Below are 21,503 nucleotides of genomic sequence, written 5' to 3'. Positions count from 1 at the left end.
GCTCCAGAATGCCTTGATAGTCTTGAGATTTCATTGTGCCAGGCGCAGCAAAGCAGCCCCAAAACATAACCGAGCCTCCTCCATGTTTCACTGTAGGTATGGTGTTCTTTTCTTTGAAAGCTTCATTTTTTCTTCTGTGAACATAGAGCTGATGTGACTTGCCAAAATGCTCCAGTTTTGACTCACCTGTCCAAAGGACATTGTCCCAGAAGGATTGTGGCTTGTCTATATGCATTTTAGCAAATTCCAGTCTGGCTTGTTTATGTTCTTCTTTCAAAAGTAAAGTCCTCCTGGGTCTTCTCCATGGAGCCCACTTTCTCTCAAAAAGCGATGGATGATGCGATCAGAAACTGACGTTCCTTCACCTTAGAGTTCAGCTTGTATCTCTTTGGCAGTTATCCTTGGCTCTTTTTCTACCATACGAACTATCCTTTTGTTCAATCTGGGGTCGATTTTCCTCTTGCGGCCGCGCCCAGGGAGGTTAGCTACAGTTCCATGGACCTTAACTTCATAATAATATTTGCAACTGTTGTCACAGGAACATCAAGCTGCTTGGAGATGGTCTTGTAGCCTTTACCTTTACCATGCTTGTCTATTATTTTCTTTTTGATCTCCTCAGACAAATCTCTCCTTTGCTTTCTCTGGTCCATGTTCAGTGTGGCGCACACAATGATACCAAACAGCACAGTGACTATTTTTCTCCATTTAAATAGACTGATCACAAGATTGTAGACGTGTGATAGTAATTAAAAGAAACTAATTTATTTGAAATATCACTATAATCCAAGTATTTCTTATATTTTCTAAAGGGGTACTAACAAATGTGTCCAGGCCATTTTAGAATCTCTTTGTAGAATTAGCAATAATTCATCTCTTTTCACAGCTTTTTTGCTTTATTCTATGACATACCAAAGGCATGCAAGTATACATGATAAAATAGCTTTTAATTTCACCACTTTTCAGGAGGAATTAAGCATTATTCCAACGAGCTGTAAGGGTACCAACAACACACACACACACACACACACACACACACAGTGTACAAAACATTAGGAACACCTGCTCTTTCCATGACATACACTGAGTGTACAGTGTTCAACATTTTTTTAAAGACAAAAGCAAAAAACAGGTTTGTAGAAATGCTAGCTAATTTATTAAAAACAAAAATAACTCATTTACATAAGTATTCAGACCCTTTGCTATGCGACTCGAAATTGAGCTCAAGTGCATCCTGTTTCCATTGATCATCCTTGAGATGTTGCTACAACTTGATTGGATACCACCTGTGGTAAATTCAATTGATTGGACATGATTTGGAAAGGCACACACCTGTCTATATAAGGTCCCATAGTTGATAGTGCATGTCAGAGCAAAAACCAAGCCATGAGGTTGAAGGAATTGACCTTAGAGCGCCGAGACTGGATTGTGTCGAGGCACAGATGTGGGGAAGGGTACCAAAACCTTTCTGCAGCATTGAAGTTCCCCAAGAACACAGTGGCCTCCATCTTAAAATGGAAGAAGTTTGTGGTTCCAAAGACTATTCCTAAAGCTGTCCGCCCAACTAAACTGAGCAATTGGGGTAGAGGGCCTTGGTCAGGGAGCTGACCAAGCACCCGATTGGAGCTCTAACAGAGTGACTGAGTTCCTCTGTGGAGATGGGAGAACCTTCCAGAAGGGCAACCATCTCAGCAGCACTCCAACAATCAGCTCTTTATGGTAGAGTGGCCAGATGGAAGACACTCCTCAGCCCGCTTGGAGTTTGCCAAAGGCACCTAAAGGACTCTCAGACCATGAGAACAAGATTCTCTGGTCTGATGAAACCAAGATTGAACTCTTTGGCCTGAATGCCAAGCGACACGTCTGGAGGAAACCTGCCACCATCCCTACGGTGAAGCATGGTGGTGGCAGCATCCATGGGAGACTAGACAGGATCGAGGCAAAGATGAACGGAGCAAAGTACAGAGATCCTTGATGAAAACCTGCTCCAGAGTGCTCACAGGACAAGCACACAGCCAAGACAACACAGGAGTGGCTTCAAGTCTCAATGTCCTTGAGTTCTAGAGCCCTGACTTGAACCTGAAAATAGCTGTGCAGCGAAACTCCCCATCCAACCTGACAGAGCTTGAGAGGATCTGCAGAGAAGAATGGGAGAAACTCCCCAAATACAGGTGTGGCAAGCTTGTAGCGTCATACCCAAGAAGACTGAGGCTGTAATCACTGTCAAAGGTGCTTCAACAAAGTACTGAGTCAAGAGTCTGAATACTTATGTAAATGTAATCATTTTTATTTAAAATAAATTAGCAACAATTAAAAAAAAAATGTTTTTGTTTTGTCATTGTGGGGTATTGTGTGTAGATTGATGAGGGGAGAAAAACAATTGAATCCTTTTTAGAATAAGGCTGTAACGTAACAAAATGTGGAAAAAGTCAAGAGGTCTGAATACTTTCTGAAGGCACTGTATATAAAAATAAAATAAGAATTTAGCAGAACTCATATCCAGAGCGACGTACAATAGTGAGTTCATACATTTTCATACTTCTTTTTGTACTGGTCCCCTGTAGGAATCGAACCCACAACCCTGGCGTTGCAAGTGCCATGCTCTACCAACTGAGCCACATATGCTACTGCTCAACTACTCAGTTCATCGATCAAACAAATCGACCAGTTGACTAATTGGGGTCAGCCCTATTTAGTTGACAAGTAGAATCAGGTGTGCTCGTCTGGGGCCCCCAAATAATATGTACTGTTGAGGTTACTGGAGGACCGGAGTAGAGAACCATTGCTATAGAGTGAATACTATGGAATGTTCTGTTTGAGTGCCTATGGGGTAGATGCATGTGTGAATGAATGCATTTGTGTCTGTGTATGCAGCAGGATTTTCCCCAACATGCTGTCTAGTTCCTCCAAAAGCTCTATAGAGTGTTCTGTGTGTGTGTATACTCTCTGGTTCCCCTATCAATCAATTAAATGTATTTATAAAGCCCTTTTAACATCAGCCGATGTCACAAATTGCTATACAGAAACCCAGCCTAAAACCCCAAACAGCAAGCAATGCAGATGTAGAAGTACGGTGGCTAAGAAAAACTCCCTAGAAAAGGTAGGAACCTAGGAAGAAACCTAGAGAGGAACCAGGCTATGAGGGGTGGCCAGTCCTCTTCTGGCTGTGCCGGGTGGAGATTATAACAGAACATAACCAAGATGTTCAAACGTTCATAGATGACCAGCAGGGTCAAATAATAATAAGCACAGTGGTTGTAGAGGGTGCAACAGGTCAGCACCTCAGGAGTAAATGTCAGTTGGCTTTTCATAGCCGATCAGTCAGAGTTATAGACAGCAGGTGCGGTTGAGAGAGAGTCGAAAAACAGCAGGTCCCTAGGCCTCTCTCAAGAGTCAGAGCCATGCTTAGGACATGACTCAACAGTAGGAATGTTCCCCGTCCAAGACCAAACACTATAATACCTCCAACACCCAATGTCCCAAATGGTACCCTAATTTCTATTTAGTGCACTACTTTTGAGTTGTGCACTAGATATACACACTATACATGCACAAAAGTATGTGGACATCCCTTCAAATTAGTGGATTTGGCTATTTCAGCCACACCCGTTGCTGACAGGTGTATAAAATCGAGCACACAGTCATGCAATTTCTCTCTAGATAGATTAGGGTGCCATTTGCGAGGTAACCACTGAGATTAGATATATCAGAATAGATTCTTACACTGCATGGATACCCTTTACTATGGCAGAATACCTTGAAACTGCTTTAGGCCTGCTGAACAGAAACCCTATCACAACACTTCCCATTAAAAAGCTGTGTCAGTGTACACACCTTCTACACAGAAAAAAGTGAAACCCTTCTCCAAATTCACTGAACTGTATCCAGCAGAATTTTTACCCTCCAACAGGTTCCATAGATACTGAATAAACACTGAGTTAGACAGAGTGAGGGTGAGACTGGGAGGAAGAGGAACACCAAAACACTGTACCACATCATTTACCACACAAATACCACTCCACTCTTATTAGTGAACTGAAACCGAAAAGAAAATGAAGTGAGGTGAAACCGTATGGATTTCCAGGCTAGTTAATTGCAGTAGAACTGGGTTGAATACCTCAACACAAAAGGTCGCTAATAGTAACAGGTAGACCTAGATTCCAGAGCACAGTCTTCATTGTGCTCTACAGAACCTTGACAACAGAAAATAACAACTGGTTTACCTCAGCTGTTTGCTGAGAACTGTACACTCCTTGAGGCGTGTCTGGTTCGGCACTGGAAGTTCTAGGGTGGCCTTGTCTTATGTAACCAAGTCAACGATTAAAGCTATTACACCTTGTAAAATGACCTGGTTGAAGTTATGACAGGGTCAAAGCTACGTACTGTCACGAGAAACACTGATATATATATTTATATAAATATATATATATATATATATATATATATATATATATATATATATATATATATATATATATATATATATATATATATATATATATATAAATAAATATAATATATATAAATATAATATATATAAATAAATATATATATAAATAAATATATATATATAAATAAATAAATATATATATATATATATAAATAAATATATATATAAATAGATATATAAATAAATATATATATATATATATATAAATAAATATATATATATATATAAATAAATATATATATATATATATATAAATATATATATATATATATATATATATATATAAATATATATAAATAAATAAATATATATATATATATATATATATAAATAAATAAATATATATATATATATATATATATATAAATAAATAAATAAATAAATAAATAAATAAATAAATATATATATATATATATATATATATATGTGATTTTATTTTTGTGAAAGCATCTTTGAATGGCCTTCAAGATGCAAAAGATGCAAAAATACAATTTTAAAAAAAGCTTCATAAATCCCCATAGTGTTTCTTCTGACACGTTACAGAGTTGACAGGGCAAAGGCATCCCTGCTATGCAAAACCAGTCAGCCAGGTAGCTCAGGGCCATACAAGGACATTTCCATTTACACAGCAATCTCCCTGATTAAGATGGGGAAGGGAGTGTTCATTCGGCATGCTATCCCGAAACGCTTCAGATAGAAATAGAATGAACAGAGCAAACCAGTCAAGTGTTGTAGTGTAAACGTGTCAGTTCTGTACATCTAATGTCTTGGATTCTGGAACGCTTGGAGAATCTACCCGAGGTGACACTGTATAGATATTAGTGCTGCCCTTGGCACTGATGTAGGATCAGTGACTAACTCTCTCCAGCAGCAAATGGGCTACTGCTCGCTCAGCCCCCTGGGATAGCAGTCCTCCACAGAGGCAGCTGCCTACTCCCATCAGTTGCTAGCTGTAACGTTAAATGTTCTACCAAATTCCAAGAGGACATGTACTAAGCCAACGCAATGACCTTTATCGCCTCTAAGGAGGTAGAGTTATTACAGTGTTTTACAACATGTGCAGGCCAATCATCTTTCTGAGATTTCAGATAAGGAAGTGGTAGGGAAAAGTGAAAACCTCTGCCCCAATGTTTAATGCATAAGAAAACGCTCATTATAAAAAACACCCAATGACAAACTGTTAGTATGACAGCAGCCAGGGTTTCCAGAGTAGAACCTTGGATGGGTCATCTCTAGCTAGATGATGCTCTTCAATAGATGCATTAAAATAAAAGCTCAACCATCTCTGTTAATGATCGAGAGAATGGCTGCGCTTACACAGGCAGCCCAATTCTGATATTCTTTCCACTAATTGGTCTTTGGACCAATAACATCGGATATTTTCACATCAGATCTTTTTCAGAGCTGATCTGATTGGTCAAAATTCCAATTAGTGAAAAAAAGATCAGTCAAAGAGCCGCACAATCTCTGTATTACAGAAGCAAAGTGGATCTGTAACTCTTCCTCCTATCGGCATATATCCTTGACATCATTTGTAGCCCTGCCACCAACAGATCCGATCAGCTTTGATCTGCCAAAGAGCCCTGGTTCATAATTAGAATAGTACAGCTATATCCATTCATTGTAATTCTAAGGGCTGACAGGTGTGGTTGTTGACCCTGATTTTAATTTCACCTTTATTTAACCAGGTAAGTCAGTTGAGAACAAGTTCTCATTTACAACTGCGACCTGGCAAAGATGAAGCAAAGCAGCGCGACACAACACGTACAGTCAATAACACAATAGAAAAATCTGAATACAGTGTGTGCAAATGAAATAAGGAGGTAAGGCAATAAATAGGCCAATAGTAGCGAAGTAATTACAATTTAGCAATTTACACTGGAGTGATATATGTGCAGATGATGATGTGCAAGTAGAAATACTGGTGTGCAAAAGAGCACAAAAACAAAAATGGGGATGAGGTAGGTTGTTGGTTGGGCTATTTACAGATGGGCTGTGTTCAGCTGCAGCGATCGGTAAGCTGCTCTGATAGCTGACGCTTAAAGTTAGAGAGGGAGATATAAGACTCCAACTTCAGTGATTTTTGCAATTTGTTCCAGTCATTGGCAGCAGAGAACTGGAAGGAAAGGTGGTCAAAGGAGGTGTTGGCTTTGGGGATGACCAGTGAAATATACCTGCTGGAACGTGTGCTACGGGTGGGTGTTGCTATGGTGACCAGTGAGCTCAACTAAGGCGGAGCTTTACCTAGCAAAGACTTATAGATGACCTGGAGCCAGTGGGTTTGGTGACGAATATGTAGCGAGGACCAGCCAACAAATGCATACAGGTCGCAGTGGTGGGTAGTATATGGGGCTTTGGTGTCAAAACAGATGGCACTGTGATAGACTGCATCCAGTTTGCTGAGTAGAGTGTTGGAGGCTATTTTGTAAATGACATCGCCGAAGTCAAGGATCAGTAGGATAGTCAGTTTTACGAGGCTTTGTTGCGAAATAGGAAGCCGATTCTAGATTTAACTTTGGATTGGAGATGCTTAATGTGAGTCTGCAAGGAGAGTTTACAGTCTAGCCAGACACCTAGGTATTTATAGTTGTCCACATATAAGTCAGAACCGTCCAGAGTAGTGATGCTGGTCAGGCAGGCGGGCAGCAATCGGTTGAAGAGCATGCATTTAGTTTTACTTGCATTTAAGAGCAGCTGGAGGCCACGGAAGGAGTGTTGTATGGCATTGAAGCTTGTTTGGAGGTTTGTTAAAACAGTGTCCAAAGAAGGGCCAGATTTATACAGAATGGTGTCGTCTGCGTAGAGCTGGATCAAAGAATCACCTGCAGCAAGAGCGATATCATTGATATATACAGAGAAAAGAGTCGGCTCGAGAATTGAACCCTGTGGCACCCCCATAGAGACTGCCAGAGGTCCGGACAACAGGCCCTCCGATTTGACACACTGAACTCTGAGAAGTAGTTGGTGAACCAGGCGAGGCAGTCATTAGAGAAATCAAGGCTGTTGAGTCTGGGTCAGGAATAGGGCTGGGAATTTCCAGGGACCTCACGATACAATATTATCACAATACTTAGGAGCAGATACGACATGTATTGCGATTCGATACTGCAATTTGATGTTCCAAACATATTGCTCACTATGTCAGCTGCAGAGAGATGAGAGAGCACGAGAAAACACGTTGGCTCACTATTTACAAAGAAAATGGAAGCGCTAGCTAATGCAGATAGTTTGAGCCAAATATCATCCCAAAACAATAATCGACCCCCCCAATCACTAGTTAGGAAGTGTATAGCTACCTGTCTGAGAAGTCTAGCCTGACCAGTCATTCTGCTGTCAAATCCAATGCACCACAAATATGCTATGCCTGTTAGAGAGGATCAGGAGACATCTCGCATTCTCTCTCTCTCACTCACACACACACACACACACACACACACCTACCTGAGAGACAGGGCCAGTCTTATGTACCCATAATTTGAGGGACCGAATTTAGACCAAGCCATGTTATGAAACTCAATGAATAACCACTCTACTGTATTACTCTCTATCGGCTAAGCTGAGACGTACAGAAGCCAACCCTCATGCCATACAGGGTTGCCATGGAAACGGCCGAGTGCATGGGAGCGGATGTATTCCGTTTGTTTGGGCTTCAAGGAAAATCTGAGGGCATAAAACATGGGTCTATTTATATCCAGTATAGCTGGACTTAAAGTAACTGTCCAGTGTTTCCAGATTTCTATGAAATATGACCTATAATTACAATATAAGTGAAAAAGCTCCTTCCAAAACATATTTTATTAAGTATGTTAAAAAGTAGGGGGGTGAACGTTTAAACGACATTGGGATCGTTAATGTTTAGAAAAAATCCCTAAACAAAATATTTTTCACATTTTTACTGAATTAAAAATCACAGTGTCGTTATCACAACACTACCGCTGACAGGTCCCAGTTATCATCAAGGGAAACTCTTTTTATTAACAAACACCTAATGCAACAATTCAGTAACATTAGTAGGAGGAGATATGAATCTTTAAAGTTCTTTGTCACGGACATAAAGCGCTCCGCACATCGTTGTTGACAGTTGGAAAGATGGCAGAGAGTGAGACAGGGAAGCGACAGCAGCGAAGTCCTGTATGGAAATACTTTGAGAAATTGTGAGGTGGTGGTGAAATATATACAAACTTTTGCAAGGTGGAATTGAGCTACAGCGGCAGTACAGGTGCAATGCTTTACCATCTGAAAGGGAGTCCCAACCCATTGCTGGCAGCAGTGCGATAAAGGACAGAGTGAAAAACATCACAGGGCTGATAACAGAAATGATTGACAATGTCTGCATATCAACTGCAGTGGTAGAGGATGTCAGCTTCACTGCCCCTGATGGCATATCTAGAACTCAGACTACAAGATGCCATGTTGAATAACCGCGACGGCCTGGATGGAGAAACTGTACAATGATTGCTCTGCAAGTACAAAGCATGAGCTCTCAAACACCATACGTGGTGTTAACAAAAAACGTGTCTATGAAAACACCGTCATACATCACTGCAACGAGCCTTCACCTAGACGAGAAGTAAAACATTAAGTCCCATGTACTGACAACACGGAGGAGAGGGTTGACCTGAAAACGGCATTAAGTACCATCGTTGCTAAGTAGATGGGGGACTGCCGTAAAGTGAGCATTGTCTATTAGGTAGCCAAGACTGCGTTACACTGAACTGCATTGCCCTCGTAGCGGTCATACCAATGGTTTATATACATCATTGGGTCTTACGCAGGACCATATCTGAACTCCCGTCATTTTATGATTTTTATTATCTTTTAAACAATTTTTATTTTATATGGCAGTCTAAACATTAAGAACAACTGTCACATCCAGCCGCGGGAAATAGGGTGCTGCAGCACCCCCTGCAAAAACAGAATATTTTATTTGTTTGTTGATAAAAACAAAATTGAAGTTTTTCACAAAAGTAGAGTGCCTTTACTAGGCCTGTATTAGCGGACCGATATAACCGTCTATAGTGCAGCAGCCCCACCGCCAAAACATCTTCCGCAGATATCCCTTAAAAAGCAGCTTTTTTTCCTGATTGAATGGTGTGGGCATACCCCAAAAACAGAACGGTGTGGGAGTATACCTTGTCATTAGAAATATTCATGGAGCCAACCTTTTTTCACCTTATATTATAGTGCCTTCAGAAATTATTCATTCCCCTTGACTTATTCCACATTTTGTTGTGTTACAGCCTGAATTCAAAATTGATTAAAATATACCCCCCTTCCCCCTAAAAACACAATACCCCATAAAGACGAATTGGCAACACGTTTTTAGAATTTATTGCTAATTTGTGACTGACTGACTCGATCTTATGTGGCAACATTTGAAATTGTGTTTTTTACATTGGATAAAAGTAGAGACTGAGCTAGAAAATGTTATATAATACACTACAGTTAAGGAACAACAGGAAAGCAATTCTGCTTTGAAAGTTGATAAACTTGTAGCCCTACTTTTGAGAAAATGGCCGTTGAATGTTTTGGTACACCTACTGGAGCGCTCTATGTCTAGACTCATTCAGCATTATTCACGCTCTCCCACACCCATCTCTTTACAGATTCACGAGGCGATGTGCTAAACAGAGTGAGTACGGTAGTGTACTAAACAACCAAAGATATAAAGGCTGGTTTATACTATGTCTATCGACATGTCTGTAGACATTTGTTGCAGTGACATCATGAACATTCTATTGTCGTCCGACATCAAACTTGTCGTTGTGAGAAAGTATAAACCCAAAAAGGACAGGCTGCATGACATCAGCAGCCTTGTGGTCCAAAATAGCATAACATCCGTTTAAACCTGAATTAAGTTTACGTCAATCTAGCAAACCAGGCAACTAGCCCTAAAATGGCGGCGGAAGAAATGGCAGCAGTTTTACGGTCTCCTAACCAATTGTGCGATTGTGATTTTTTTTTGCGTTATTTGTAACTTATTTTGTACATAATGTTTCTGCCACCATCTCTTATGACCGAAAAGAGCTTCTAGATATCAGGACAGAGATCACTCACCTCGGATAAGAAAAATATTTTTTCAACAACAAGCAAGACTCACATGATATTCTCCAAACACCCGGCAGGGCCAACATCTGCGAAGCAGGTACAGAGGACGAAGAGCCGGATGCCTCGTCAGGACCCGCAAAAGGCGAGTAGGAAAGCTGCCGTTACCGTCAATATTACTCGCCAACGTGCAATCATTCGACGAGGTACGATCACAAATATCCTACCAACGGGACATCAAAAACTGTAATATCCTATGTTTCATGGAATCGTAGCTGAATGACGACATGGATATTCAGCTAGCGGGATATACGCTGCACCGGCAGGATAGAACAGCACACTCCGGTAAGACGAGCGGGGGCGTATATGCATATTTGTAAACAACAGCTAGTGCACGAAATCTAAGGAAGTCTCTAGATTTTGCTTGCCTGAAGTAGAGTATATTGTGATAAATTGCAGGCCACACTACTTGCCTAGAGAGTTCTCAGCTATACTTTTCGTGGCTGTTTATTTACCACCACAAACAGATGCTGGCACTAAGACTGCACTCAGCTATATAAGGAAATAAGCAAACAGGAAACCACTCACCCAGAGGCGGCGCTCCTAGTGGCTGGAGACTTTAATTCAGGGAAACTTAATTCAGTTCTACCAAATATCTATCAACATGTTAAATGTGCAACCAGAGGGAAAAAAATTCTAGATCACCTGTACTCCACACACAGAGATGCGTACAAAGCTCTCCCTCACCCTCCATTTGGTAAATCCAACCACAACTCTCTCCGCCTGATTCCTGCTAACAAGCAAAAATTAAAGCAGGAAGCACCAGTGACTCTGTCAATAAAAAAGTGGTCAGATGAAGCAGATGCTAAACTACAGGACTGTTTTGCTATCACAGACTGGAACATGTTCCGGGATTCTTCCGATGACATTGAGGAATACACCACATCAGTCACTGGCTTCATCAATAAGTGCATCGAGGACGTCGTCCCCACAGTGACTGTACGTACATACCCCAACCAGAAGCCATGGATTACAGGCAACATTCGCACTGAGCTGAAGGGTAGAGCTGCCGCTTTCAAGGTGCGGGACTCTAACCCGGAAGCTTACAAGAAATCCCGCTATGCCCTGCGACGAACCATCAAACAGGCAAAGCGTCAATACAGGGCTAAGATTGAATCATACTACACCGGCTCCTACACTCGTTGGATGTGGCAGGGCTTGCAAACTATTACAGACTACAAAGGAAGCACAGCCGAGAGCTGCCCAGTGACATGAGCCTACCAGACGAGCTAAATCACTTCTATGCTCGCTTCGAGGCAAGCAACACTGAGGCATGCATGAGAGCATCAGTTGTTCCGGACGACTGTGTGATCACGCTCTCCGTAGCCGACGTGAGTAAGACCTTTAAAACAGGTCAACATACACAAGGCTGCAGGGCCAGAAGGATTACCAGGACGTGTGCACCAGGCATGTGCTGCCCAAGTGGCAGGTGTCTTCACTGATATTTTCAACATGTCCCTGATTGAGTCTGAAATACCAACATGTTTCAAGCAGGCCACCATAGTCCCTGTGCCCAAGAACAAAGGCAACCAACCTAAATGACTACAGACTCGTAGCACTCACGTCCGTAGCCATGAAGTGCTTTGAAAGGCTGGTAATGGCTCACATCAACACCATTATCCCAGAAACCCTAGACCCACTCCAATTTGCATACCGCCCAAACAGATCCACAGATGATGCAATCTCTATTGCACTCCACACTGCCCTTTCCCACCTGGACCAAAGGAACACCTATGTGAGAATGCTATTCATTGACTACAGCTCAGCGTTCAACACCATAGTACCGTCAAAGCTCATCACTAAGCTAAGGAACCTGGGACTAAACACCTCCCTCTGCAACTGGATCCTGGACTTCCTGACGGGCCGCCGCCAGGTGGTGAGGGTAGGTAGCAACCCATCTGCCACGCTGATCCTCAACATTGGAGCTCCCCAGGGGTGCATGCTCAGTCCCCTCCTGTACTCCCTGTTCACCCACGACTGCATGGCCAGGCACGACTCCAACACCATCATTAAGTTTGCAGACGACACAACAGTGGTAGGCCTGATCACCGACAACGACGAGACAGCCTATAGGGAGGAGGTCAGAGACCTGGCCGGGTGGTGCCAAAATAACAACCTATCCCTCAACGTAACCAAGACTAAAGAGATGATTGTGGACTACAGGAAAAGGAGCACTGAGCACGTCCCCATTCTCATCGACGTGGCTGTAGTGGAGCAGGTTGAGAGTGTAAAGTTCTTTGGTGTCCACATCAACAAACTAGAATGGTCCAAACACACCAAGACAGTCGTGAAGAGGGCACGACAAAGCCTATTCCCCCTCAGGAAACTAAAAAGATTTGGCATGGGTCCTGAGATCCTCAAAAGGTTCTACAGCTGCAACATCGAGAGCATCCTGACCGGTTGCATCAATTGTACGGCAATTGCTCGGCCTCCGACTGCAAGGCACTTCAGAGGGTAGTGCGTACGGCCCAGTACATCACTGGGGCTAAGCTGCCTGCCATCCAGGACCTCTACACCAGGCGGTGTCAGAGGAAGGCCCTAAAAATTGTCAAAGACCCCAACCACCCCAGTCATAGACTGTTCTCTCTACTACCGCATGGCAAGCGGTACCGGAGTGCCAAGTCTAGGACAAAAAGGCTTCTCAACAGTTTTTACCCCCAAGCCATTAGACTCCTGAACAGGTAACCAAATGGTTACCCGGACTATTTGCATTGTGTGCCCCCCCCAACCCCTCTTTTACGCTGCTGCTACTCTCTGTTTATCATATATGCATAGTCACTTTAATTATACATTCATGTACATACTACCTCAATTGGCCCGACCAACCAGTGCTCCCACACATTGGCTAACCAGGCTATCTGCATTGTCCCACCACCCGCCAACCCCTCTTTTTACACTACTGCTACTCTCTGTTCATCACATATGCATAGTCACTTTAACCATACCTGCATGTACATACTACCTCAATAAGCATGACTAACCGGTGTCTGTATATAGCCTTGCTACTCTTATTTTCAAATGTCTTTTTACTGTTGTTTTATTTCTTTACTTACCCACACACACACACACACACACACACACACACACACACCTTTTTTGCACTATTGGATAGAGCCTGTAAGTAAGCATTTCACTGTAAGGTCTACACCTGTTGTATTCGGCACATGTGACAAATAAACTTTCTGGCTAGCCAGTTCAAATAATGACCATATCATAGCTGACAACATCTTAAAACTTTAGCTAATTTGTTTTCATTATAACAGTAAAATAAACTCACAACAAGATCATTATTTCCAAGTTAAATGGTGAGATAATTACAGGAAATAGCTTATGATTGTGAGTGTTACATAATAAAAGCAGGGCATTCTACCTGAGAATTTTAGAACTTGGACACTGTCTCATTGGCCTAACGTTATATCCTAATTTGACATTTGAGCAGGTCATGTTATTCACATTACCGTTTCTGGTAAACACACACTAAATCAAATACAATCTAAGTGTATTTGTCACATGCACAGGATACAGAAGGTGTAAAGAGTACAGTGAAATAGTTACTTGCATACTGGAGTCTTTTGTTTAGACATACAGCTAGCTAGCTAAACAATGAACCATAATCCCAACTCACAATGTTACTACACTGCATGAAAGTGAAGGTAGCTAAAGCTAACCAACTAGGTTCAATGTTAGCTAGCTAGCTAACATTAGGCTATAACTAGCAATGCAAATGGCTCTGAGAAAATGTTTAAAGATGTAGCTAATCCAGAGGCAGGTATTTTATACAACAGCCTTCTGTTTCTCTTTGACACTCTTTGCATATTTGCAATCAAATGCCAGAATTTTCTCCACCTCCTTAACAATCATACTCTGCTTCCACTAGGCATTCCACTGATTTCAAAGCTTGGTCTTCCAGAAAGTGGAGAGCATCAGGAACACTAAGTTCTTCATGATATATACAGTTGAAATCAGAAGTTTACATACACCTTAACTGAGTATACATGTATTTGGCTTTCACAATTCCTGACATTTAATCCTAGTAAAAATTCCCTATTTTAGGTCAGTTACAGTCACCACTTTATTTGAAGAATGTGAAATGTCAGAATAATAGTTGAGAGAATGATTTATTTCAGCTTTTATTTCTTTCATCACATTCCCAGTGGGTCAGAAGTTTACATACACTCAATTAGTATTTGGTAGCATTGCCTTTAAATTGTTAAACTTGGGTCAAACGTTTTGGGTAGCCTTCCACACGCTTCCCACAATAAGTTGGGTGAATTTTGGCCCATTCCTCCTGACAGAGCTGGTGTAACTGAGTCAGGTGTGTAGGCCTCCTTGCTCGCACATTCTTTTTCAGTTCTGCCCACAAGTTTTATATGGTATTGAGGTCAAGGCTTTGTGATGGCTATGATGCCATCTATTTTGTGAAGTGCACTAGTCCCTCCTGCAGCAAAGCACCCCCACAACATGATGCTGCCACCCCTGTGCTTCACGGTGTTCTTCAGCGTGCAAGCCTCCCCCTTTTTCCTCCAAACATAAATTGTCATTATGACCAAACAGTTCTATTTTTGTTTCATCAGACCAGAGGATATTTCTCAAAACATTACAATCTTTGTCCCCATGTGCAGTTGCAAACCGTAGTCTGGCTTTTTTTATGGCGGTTTTGGAGCAGTGGCTTCTTCCTTGCTGAGCGGCATTTCAGGTTGTGTCGATATAGGACTCGTTTTACTGTGGATATGGATACTTTGTACCCGTTTCCTCCAGCATCTTCACAAGGTCCTTTGCTGTTGTTCTGGGATTGATTTGCACTTTTCGCACCAAGGTACATTCATCTCTAGGAGACAGAACGTATCATCTTCCTAAGCGGTATTTAATTTTACCTTTATTTAACTAGGCAAGTTAGTTAAGAATAAATTCTTATTTTCAATGACGGCCTAGGAACAGTGAGTTAACTGCCTTGTTCAGGGGCAGAACGACAGATTTGTACCTTGTCAGCTCGGGGATTCGAACTTGCAACCTTTCGGTTACTAGTCTAACACTAACCCCTAGGCTACGCTGCGTGGTCCCATGGTGTTTATACTTGCGTACTATTGTTTGTACAGATGAACGTGGTACCTTCAGGCGTTTGGAAATTGCTCCCCTCGGAGGAATTAGACTTGGGGAGGTCAAAAAAATAAATAAATCTGAGGTCTTGGCTGATTTCTTTTGATTTTTCCATGATGTCAAGCACAGAGGCAGTGACATTGCAGGTAGGCCTTGAAATACACCCACAGGTATGCCTCCAATTGACTCAAATTATGTCAATTAGCCTATCAGAAGCTTCTAAAGCAAAGACATCATTTTCTGGAATTTTCCAAGCTGTTTAAAGGCACAGTCAACTTAGTGTATGTAAAATTCTGACCCACTGGAATTGTGATACAGTGAATTATAAGTGAAATAATCTGTCTGTAAACAATTGTTGGAAAAATGACTTGTGTCATGCACAAAGTAGATGTCCTAACAGGCTTGCCAAAACTGTTTTGTTAACAAGAAATGTGCAGTGGTTGAAAAACGAGTTTTAATGACTCCAACCTAAGTGTATGTAAACTTCTGACTTCAACTGTATATAAAAAAATCTGCATTAGAAAGGATTACCTACACATATTGAGCAGCTCATGTTCTAGACAGAAGCATGCTACAAGGCAGACCAATCCGTGATCTTCTCTTGGCATGTCCAGCCTATCCATTATCTCAGCCAATCATGGCTAGTGGGAAGGTTCCTGACTTTTTCCATGGCTAAACCAACTAGGCTCCTAATATAACAATTGTATTCATATTTACAGATGGCATTCATGTGCCTTAATTACAAACTTGTAAGTTCACATGTTCCAGAAGGCATTTCTGACAAAAAAAAACAGATAAACAATTTAAAAAAAAATCTACGTTCAAAATGCCTCTCCTGTGAAGTAGTGACGCGTGACATACGCTTAGTTTCCTGAAACGAGTTACATTTACTGAAAATTGAATACAGAAATATCTACATCTAAGAGCTTTCCACACCTGGATTGTGCAACATTTGCCCATTCTTTTAAAAAAACCTTATGCTCTGTCTAATTGGTTGTTGATCATTGCTAGACAACCATTCTTCTTGCCATTGTTTTTCAAGTACACTGAACAAAAATATAATCTAAAGTGTTGGTCCCATGTTTCATGAGCTGAAATTAAAGATCCCAGAAATGTTCCATATGCACAGAAAGCACATGTATCTCTCAAATGTGCACAAATTTGTTTACATCCCTATTAGTGAGTATTTCTCCTTTGCCAAGATAATCCATCCTCCTGACAGGTGTGGTATATCAAGAAGCTGATTAAACAGCATGATCATTGCACAGGTGCATCTTGTACTGTGGACAATAGCACATCCGGCTTCTTCACCTGCGGGATGGTCTGAGACCAGCCACCCAGACAGCTGATGAAACTGTGGGTTTGCACAACCAAATAATTTCTGCACAAACTGTTTCTGACAGTCTCAGCGAAGCTCATCTACGTGCTCGTCGTCCTCACCAGGGTCTTTACCCGACCTCAGTGAGAAAATTCTCACCTTCGATGGGCACTGGCATGCTGGAGAAGTGTGCTCTTCACAGATGAATCCCGGTTTGAACTGTACAGGGCAGATGGCAGACAGCGTGTATGGCGTTGTGTGGGTGAGCAGTTTGCTGATGTCAATGTTGTGAACAGAGTTCCCCATGGTGGCAGTGGGGTTATGGTATGTGCAGGCATAAGCTACGGACAACGAACACAATTGCATTTTATCGATGGCAATTTGAATGCACAGAGATACCGTGACGAGATCCTGAGTCCCATTGTCGTGCCATTCATCCGCCAATGCACTGCCCCTTGTCACCAGCATTTGTACACCATTCCTGGAAGCTGAAAATGGCCTGCATATTCAGACATGTCACCCATTGAGCATGTTTGGGATGTTCTGGATTGACGCGTACGACAGCGTGTTCCAGTTTCCACCAATATCCAGCAACTTCAGCTTCTCTCCTATCACAGCCATTATACTTTAACTGTTTTAAAGTCACTATTAGCCTCATGGTGAAATCCCTGAGTGGTTTCCTTCCTCTCCGGCAACAGTCAGGAAGGACATGTGTATCTTTGTAGTGACTAAGTGTATTGATACACCATCCAAAGTGTAATTAAAAATATCAGCATGCTCAAAGGGATATTCAAGGTCTGGTTTTTTTTTTTTTACCCATCTACCAATAGGTTCCCTTTTTTGCAAGGAATTGGTGATTGAATCAGTTTGAAATTCACAGCTTGACTGAGGGACCTTACAGATAATTGTATGTGAAGGGAACAGAGATTATGTCCATGCAGCTTCCTCTGTGACTTGTTCCTGAACTTATTTAAGCATTTTTTAAAAACAGCCTGCTTGAGATTCAAGCTTGAGGTGGGTTTTTTATTTATTAATTTATGCTTTGGCCACAAACACGAGTAAAGGACAAGTCAACAACATTATTTGGCTACGAGTTAACAGATTATGAACGTTTAAGTGAGATTTTCACTGGACAGTTATTTAGAGCTCACAGAGTTAGAATGACTAGTCTATAGGCCTATATTAGTCAAGGAAACCACAAACAATCAAAAGGGTGTTCCAATCTCGCAGCATTTCAGTGGGTGTTCTGTCAAGAGAAATGAGTCATTAGGCCAGTGTTTCCAAAACTTGGTCCTGGGGAGGGGTGCACGTTTTGTTTTTTGCCCTAGCACTACACAGCCGATTCAAATAATCAAAGCTTGATGATTACTTTATTTGAATCAGCTGGCAAAACCCCAAAACGTGTACCCCGTTGGGTCCCAAGAATCGAGTTTGGGAATAGCTGCATAAAAAGGCTGTGCATGGTAAAGCGGACTTCTGCAGTGACCGTACAGCATTTACTGTGATACGGCCTCTGCACAAGTCAGGGCATTCATACTTATTGTGCTTCGCAGAACTGTTGAGAAGGAGGTTGTCAAGGAAGTGAGTATGTGTTTATACTGGACCTCCCGCACACACCTACCGTCAACCAATCAGGTCAATGCGGAGCTATATGGAGCACTCAGCATTGTTACAAAATTTGAGAGGCGCACTGCGATGCGGTACAGAGCTCAATTTGGCCTCTGTACCTCCGGATTCCCCGCGGTTGCATCACACCCTCCATACGGATCCTCCGACCACATTACAGATCAAGCATAAATTGGCTTTTAGGCTATGTGGGATATTTCCGCACTAGACATGTCTCAATGAAAAGTCCATGAAGTGACTGATAAGGTGTTACTGATCATTAAGACAGACCTACGCTGCATTCATATGCCAGTCTGAACTAGGAAACGCAGAAAATGTACTTGCTGATTAGTTGAACGCCGCACATGTATAACTACAACCAGTTAACAAGTCGGAAATGTTCGACTTCCGACTAGCATGTGAACGAGGCACTGACGAACCAAAATCAACCAAACTGTCATCTGAGAAGGCTAATTAAATAGTCCCATAACTAATGTAGCGTTAATGTGCTATTCGGAACAAGGGAACTATATCCAGTTAGCAAGTCGGAAATGTCAGTTCCTAGTTCCGACTAGGTCATTAACACGGCAACTGACAGCGAAGGTCACCTTTTACCGCCCCGACTGCTCGTATTTCCCATCTCTCGCACCAAGTCCCGACCTCGGAACCACAAGGAACAACTCAGCGCAGCAGGAATGTTCATTCCTACCATTGAGAATATTTCAATAGGGGCAGCGCGCACCATATGGTCCAAATTGCTTGTTGGAATTTGCGTTTTACAAATTCAGGCTATCCCCATAATGTGTCTTTAGGCTTCCTACAATGTGTATGAGATATATATATATATATATATATAATAGAAGACATGCCAATACAATCTAAAGTTATTCAACTAAAATTAAGCAACTTAGTCAATTAAATGTAGCCTAGACTAATCAACTAAAATGTAGTAGGCCTATGTCTAAAAATTGTGAAATTAACTGACGGTGTCAACTTGATCCATTGCAAAGAGTGTTCAGATAAACGTTCCATGTTTGGAAATATTCCTTGCAAATAGAACAGATTAATCATTACAGAAACTGAGCTCCGTCCTTTGGACTTGTTTGAAAGATGATCCAAGCAGTTAACGTAGTCCCACCCACTAGTAATTACATCGAAAGGTATATGTTGCAAATTAATCCCGCGACCAAAAGCAAGAGGCGAGAATATACAACTCTGTCGCTGCAATTCAGAAAGTAAACAACATTTGGATATGCCTAAATAGTCAATTGAATACAACAATAGCTTACACGTTTGAGATGAAAACTGCAGTGAATGAAATCCAGCACAAATTGAAGGAAGTATTAGTCCATGTCTTGCTGTGTGAGTGAATGAATGCTGAGGCTGGGATGCCTTTTGGTCCAATGACTCGCGAGTAAAAAGAGGAAACCGCACTCAACCGGCAGTGACGTGGTAAAAAACGTAGACGTTTCCAGGTGGTACGGCCAAATATTGAAGTACTGGAGACTGCGTGCAACATATCCCACTGTTGTTTTCAAGGTAATCTACTGACCTTCTCGTAAGGTCTTCGCATAAATGTATATTGACCAACATTCCGTTGTTGCAGTGGCGCGGCGAGGAAGACTAGGCAGAGGGCTCCTGTACATGTGTAAATATTTTGTTGTTTTAAGTATTTTGATTGCATTTTTAAGCAACTATTTGTTTTTGTGACTTCTTGAATTTTCTTAATATTGGGTGGTTTTGTCCAATGGAGTTGCTGGACTAATGGCGCGACAGTTTGTTTTCCGCTTGGCTAGGTAGTTGGGTAGCTGGCTATTCAATCATTTGAATGATGCATCAATACAGCACAAGCATTTTTTTTATTGCTGGTTGCATCAACGATGTGGACTTGTGCATGTGACGTTAAATATTTTAAACTTGAGAGAAGCCCACCTCGTAGGGAACTGTTTCCTGACTACTGCCTAGGTGTGGTGGTCTTTCTGTCGCGTATAGCTGTCAAGCATCACCCAGGTGGGTGCTACACTTCAGTAGTGGACTATCCAGCCTACCTACAGAGGAGGAGGAGACAACAGACGAGGTGCCTGATGAAGATCTCTGGGCTTGTCTAAGTAACTGACTGACACTGCTCCCTCTCTGCGCCATCGAAGCTCCCTCTTAAACTACTGCCCAGCCTTTCTGAACTGCCTGATGAAGAGCTCAGAGTCTGGACCTGTCTAAGTAACTGGTGCTGCTCCCTCCTCTTAAACTACTGCCCAGCCTTTCTGAACTGCCTGATGAAGAGCTCAGAGTCTGGACCTGTCTAAGTAACTGGTGCTGCTCCCTCCTCTTAAACTACTGCCCAGCCTTTCTGAACTGCCTGTATGAACAACACCTTATCATCTGAATCTGTGGAAGACCATCGCCCAAGACCTGACAGATCTCTACATTTGTTTTGTTTGTTTTTACAGGGTCTTTGAGATTCTCTTTAATGAAAAGCGCAATATAAAATAAATGTATTACTATTAGCGCACAGGGAGCAGCGCAACCAGCGACGACGTCATCCAAAAACATGAGACATTGTTTGGATGAATATAAAATGTTAATATCTTCGTTGTGAGTGATAAAAAAAAATTGTCCTCAGCGTCAATTATTTGAATAATTTAATGAATGTTTTGTGCACTAAGTCATGACTAAAGTGTGTAATTAGGACTTTTTAAATCTGACTTCTCTAGGGCTCCCGAGTGGCGCAGCGGTCTAAGGCACTACAGACACCCTGGTTTGAATCCTGGCTGGAACACAACCAGCTGTGATTGGGAGTCCCATAGGGCGGTGCACAATTGGCCCAGCGTCATCTGGGTTTGGCCGGTGTAGGCCGTCATTGTAAATAAAAATGTGTTCTTAACTGACTTGCCAAGTTAAATAAAGGGTAAATAATAAATAAATGTGGCCATC

The 21,503-nt window shown here is 41.8% G+C and overlaps 1 protein-coding gene across 2 annotated transcripts in view; it reads right to left on the bottom strand.

Annotated features, from left to right (window-relative positions):
* The window catches only part of LOC115173959 (oxysterol-binding protein-related protein 3), a 37,606-nt gene extending 17,630 nt beyond the window's left edge, over positions 1-19,976 (bottom strand). Inside the window, exon 1 of one of the 2 annotated variants that reach the window (XM_029732485.1) lies at positions 19,862-19,976. The gene's annotated coding sequence lies outside the window, so the exon portion shown is untranslated. The remainder of the gene's footprint in view (positions 1-19,861) is intronic. The other variant, XM_029732486.1, reaches the window with a different exon arrangement.
* Positions 19,977-21,503: the final 1,527 nt, after the last annotated feature.

The sequence above is a fragment of the Salmo trutta genome, chromosome 34 (assembly GCF_901001165.1).
Source record: "Salmo trutta chromosome 34, fSalTru1.1, whole genome shotgun sequence".
In the NCBI taxonomy this organism is placed as follows: domain Eukaryota; kingdom Metazoa; phylum Chordata; class Actinopteri; order Salmoniformes; family Salmonidae; genus Salmo; species Salmo trutta.
The sequence above is the reverse complement of the archived record's forward strand: the minus strand, read 5'-3'. Positions and strand labels throughout refer to the sequence as shown.